The sequence below is a fragment of the Gavialis gangeticus genome, unplaced genomic scaffold (assembly GCF_001723915.1).
Source record: "Gavialis gangeticus isolate Ggan-Ray unplaced genomic scaffold, GavGan_comp1, whole genome shotgun sequence".
NCBI classification, from domain to species: Eukaryota; Metazoa; Chordata; order Crocodylia; family Gavialidae; genus Gavialis; species Gavialis gangeticus.
The window spans coordinates 1136214-1141576 of NW_017729004.1; positions in this window are offsets into that span (position 1 = coordinate 1136214).

The following is a 5363-nucleotide window of genomic DNA, read 5'->3' on the forward strand; positions in this document are numbered from 1 at the left end:
AAACCCAGTGTGCAGCAGAAGAGCCCGTGTTGTTTGACAGCGATGTCTGCTCGCCATTTGCAGCCAGTCGATTTGTACCTGAACAAACACAGGGGTTTCCACATGACCATCAGTCTGCAGTCTCACTAGAGAGGGGAGCTTGCCACATGCTGCCATGGGGGATGTATCACTGCGGGGCACAGAAACAAAGCTTAAGACCTGTACCCGCCTGTTTTAAAATGCTTCTCCCCTTGTACAGGCTCAAATTTGAGGTAGTGAATGTGTACAGCTCCTTCAGAGCAGGAGCTGGGATTTCTCAGCACTTCCTAGGACAGGCCCTGTTTCAAGAAGGAAGCCCGAAGTCATGCGCTTTACTTAAATGAAAGACTTATGTAAAGAGCCTACACAGTATAGTAAGGCTAGCAGATGGATACTGAACCCAGAGCTCTTACTCACCTGCCCCCAGCCCCTAGATTGAATGGGACTGGATGGGAGAAGAACTGGCCCATCTGCCAACTGCAGCAGATGACGTTTGGCCCCTCAACCACTCGTGTACCAGGCCAAGAAGCGATGACTGTGGGCCTGGGGCATGCCACCTCTGCCCAGCAAAACTACAATTTTCCCCGACAGGTGCAGGCAAATTAATACAGCTCCTTCCTAGAAGCATGGATTAGGACTGGGAAGAAATAAAGCAGCTGACTCAGCTTGGTTCAGCTCTGACGCTGACTCCAATACAGCGGAGTCCGCACCCGTGATTCTTGCTGCAAAGCCTGGAATATTTGGTGGCTTTTCCTTAAGCCCCAGCTCCTGGAGTCAAGTGAAAAGTAGCAGGAGAATGACAGCTTGCTTCTGCAATAAAGAACAAGCTTCCAGCCCTTGTGCTTCTGATGAAAGCCTGACCCAAGGGCACCCAAAGGCTCAAAAGTCAAAAAGGCCTACATTATTTTTTCATGGGCTCAAGATTTCATGGAGCTGGACTTGTGCTTGAGCTTGGCAGCTGTATAAAATGTCACAGAGGCAACTCAGGTTGCAGACATGCATGACAACTGACCTGTTCCTATACATCACTAATTGGGAACCAGTTCACAACTCATTTATTTAAGCAATGTATATGCCACCCTTCCCAACAAAGACTCAGGATGGCTTACAGTAAGAGAAACAGAAACTTGAAAGCACAACTAGCATCAATAAGACAAAATAACAAAATAAAATAGAGACCTGCTAAACTATATCTCTGCCTAGCTTTGTGCACTAAATGCCCAAATGGATAAGAGGATCTAGCAGCCTCAGGAGGGAGGGACTTCCAGAGCTGAGGAGCAACTGCTGAGACCAATGTGTTGTTGCCCAAGGGACTTGGCGCATGGCTGGTACAGGCAGGAGGTTGCTCTTGACCTTTGGGACTGCAGTGAGGCATAGAGGAGAAGGTGCTACCTTAGGGGTATACGTCTTAGGATGTTTAGGGCATTAAAAGTCAATCCCAACACCTTGAATTGTGTGCAAAAAGCTCCTGGGAGCTAGTGCAGACCCTGGAGCACTGGAGTTATGTGCTTCTGATGACCCTTCTCAAGGGCAGCCCTGCATAGAGCACATTGTGGTGGTCTAGCCTTCAGTTACAAAGGCCTGGATGGTGGTGGCCAGACCAGACTCTGAAAGAAAGGGCTGCAGCTGTTCCTTGTGACCCCCACCACCTGAACATCCAGGTGCAGCACAAGATCCGGGAGCGCCTTAAGGCCGCAAATTTGAGTGACAAGGGGAAGCTGAACTCCATCCATGACAGGTGCCCCAGTACCCCTAGGTCACATAGCCTGCTCACCAGCATCCCGTGTCTTGTCTGGATTCAGTTTCACAATCCTTTTGCTGTTAGCAAATACCTGTGTAATGTATTAGTGCTGTGTGGCCTGGCCCTCCCCTCCCCGGGCTGGTTTGAACAGAGGATAAGAACCAACTCCTGCTATCGGTTTTGCCATCTGTTCACATGACAATGGCCTGCACAATGGACTGGAACGTGCCACCCCTGCAGCTGAACCACAAAGACATCACTATGATGTTACAGTTGTTTTTCATGGTCTTGTTTACTGCAGCAGCTGGCTGCTAATTGCACCCGCCTCATTTCTTGGGTACCTGATGTGAGCCCCTGGGGTCTGATATGCAGAAATGCTGAGCACTCCCAGCTACAGCAGAAGCTGATGGGAGCTGTCCTTTGAACATCCATCATGTGGTGATGCTCAACCCATCTGGCTCCATAAGCCAGAAGAGTGGCATGGGGCCTGTCAGCAGGCAGGATCCAGCACAACGCCTGTGTACAAAGTCACTCTGCAGGTGCAGTCTCGCTCACTGGCCCAGACCTATGCACCAAATCCAGCCACACACCAGACTAAACCCATACCCCAGATGCAGCTGAGAAGTACATGGAGATGTGTGGCTCCATGTACTAGCACTATCTAGCATGCAAAGCCATGTCATCTGGATGCGGGACTCCCCATGCCACGGGTCTGGAAATTTGGCAGTGGGGGACTGATCCCCCATCACCAAATCTCTGGATCTGTGGGAAGACCCTTGGACTGGATGACGTGGCTTTGTAGGCAAGATCTGGCTGATGGGCTGGAAGCTGAACACCCCTGGAAGGGGCTGATCACTCTAAAAACTCAGGTCCTGGGTGCGTCTGTTTGGGCATCCAAGAGAGGTTGAAAGTTTTGATCTTCAGGTCTGCACCTCAGCTCCGTAACAAGACAAGTTTCCTCCCCTTGCAGAAGTGTTGGGAGAATTCAAACCATGGACCTTTGCCTGTACTTGCCCTCCAATGAAAGCCCAAGAGCAGATCAGCTTCTTTCTTTGGAGTGGTCACTATGGCGTGTAACTAAGGCACGGGGCTCATGCCCTAAGCGATGAGGAGAGAGCAAAATATGGCAGAGCTGCACATTCAGCAAGCACTGTCCGGGCTGTGCACCATGAAAAGAACAGCGTGTCATCATACAACCATGCAGGGAGACGGCGTTAAAGCTCCATTGTTTAATTCTGTCATCTCCTGACCTTAGCTGTGACGGCAGGCTTTTGATGTATTTTTTGTATTTCATATGCAAAAACTGAGGAGACAAACTGTAAAACCCACAGGCAAGAGCCTCTGGGTAGATTCCAAATCCATGCAGCACTCTCCTTGGAGAGCTCCGAGACAGAGAAGGGAGTAACTTTGCTCATAAGAACTGGCTCAGCCACAATACCTGCTGATGGGCCTTTCCTGCAGGAACTGGTGCAATCCTACTATGAAATGGCTGGCAGCTTAAGCATGGAAGGATGGAAGAGAGATTCCCAGCAGGGATCCAGTTTAGAGACAAAGATGCAACCAGGTGTCTTCATTCTGTGAGGACTGTCCTGCAGGATGGCTGGCCCAAGGCAGGATGAAGGCTGGGAGCTGGGGTGACTGAGTGAAGAGCAGGAAGTTTGGAGGTGGCTGGAAATGGCCCTTAGGGGTATTGTGCTCAGAGAGGAGGGTCCTGGGGCAGCTGGGAGGGACTGTACCACTGCTCCTCAACTTTCTTAGACTGGAAATCCTTTGGATAGTCTCAGGGAACTGCTTAGAAAGTGCCAGCTCTGACTTCTAGGGATGCATTTGGTAGTCATGTTGATCTGGGACAAAAAGAAATGCAAAACTCTAGAGCTCTTAGTTCAGAGATGATCCCTTTTATTTGGCTACTGAAGAATAACAGAGCAATTCTTCTGTTGCAAAGAACTCAGCAAGACCACAACCATGGGTTTCTATTTGCAATCTCTGGGATTCTTGCGTGAATCACATTTGCACACCTCAGCAGTGCTAATGTTGCATATACCCCTGAAAGGATCTTGTTGCACCCCCATAGCACCCTAGTGGTGAATTGCTAGGCTGAATGTTGCCTGCAGTATCCTCATCCTTGTGACACTGAGCTCATAACTTGGGTGCCCTCAGGGCCAAATGCAGGGGATGTTTGCAGAGACTGTGGCTTTTGGATCCCCCTGCCCATCACAGCAGATACACACGTGAGACTGCGCTGCCCGCTGACCCCGCAGCCAGCACAGCCCAGGCACCTCCGTTCACACCCGGCCCTGGCTGACTTGTTTGGGAAGGACGGCAGCTGGAGCAGGCCAGGAGTGGATCCGGGGGTGGGTGCACTTGCACCCCGCTCTGAGTCCTGCTCCTCCCAAAGTTTAAAACCAGCTGCCTGGCAGTGTGACAGCAGTATTGCCAGTCAGGCAGTGCCCAGGGAGTCAGTTGACTTTGTGACTCATTATGATCTACCTGATCTCTTCTAAACTCCTCCTTCCACAGGTGTTAATGACCCTCCCTTCCTTATAACAGTTTTCATCTGCCATCAGGCAAGCTACTCTCTGCTCTGCCTCCTGGTGGGACGCTCCCAAGTCACAGCCCTGCAGACTGGCTGCAACTCGGTGCAATGAAGCGAGAGCTGGTTTTGCTTCAATCCCAAACTGACTCGCCCAGCCCCCCCCCCCGCCTAACAGGAAAGCTTCTAGTTTCTTTTTAACTGCAAAAAATAGGTGCTTTGCGTATGTGCTGGTGCGCCCCCCCTTCTCCCCAGCTTAGATCCCCCCACGGAGCAGGCCCTATCCCAATGCAATGGGTAAGAGCCGCCCTTAACCCCCACCACAGCAGGCACACATACTCCCTCAACCTGGCTCCCACGCATGCGCAGCTATGAGCTTCTCGCCCACCTGCTCCCCTACCGCAGCTCCCACGCATGCGCACCCACATGCTACCCTAACCCGGCTTCTGCGCATGCGCAGCCATGGCTAAGCTTCGCGCCTATTCAGCCTACCTAGGCATTCACGCATGCGCAGCCACGTTCCCCTACCCCGCTTTCCACGCATACGCAGCTGACAGCTTCGCGCCCACATGGTCCCCCTACCCGGCTTCCACGCACGCGCAGTTATGACTAGGCTTCGCGCCCACACAACCTACCTAGGCATCTACGTCTGTCCTAGCTACCGGGATTCTACGCATGCGCAGCTATGGCTAAGCTTTGCGCCCACATAGTCAATCCACCCAGGGACCCATGCGTGCGTACCCACACTCCCCCACCCCCATCGACGCATGCGCAGATATGACTACACTTCAGGCCCATTCAACTCCCCCCCCCACTTCTACTCGTGCACCTACGTAATTCCCCCCCCAAAAAACCCGGCTTCTACGCATGCGCAGTTATAGCTAAGCTTCGCGCCTCAGGTATTCACACATGCGCACCTACACTCTCCCCTACCCGTTTCCACGCATGCGCAGCTATACCTAAGCTTCCCGCCCACATATTCAACCCTACCCAGGTCTCCACGCATGCGCACCTACACGCTCCCACTACCCGTTCCCACGCATGCGCAACTATATTTCATGTTCACACGCT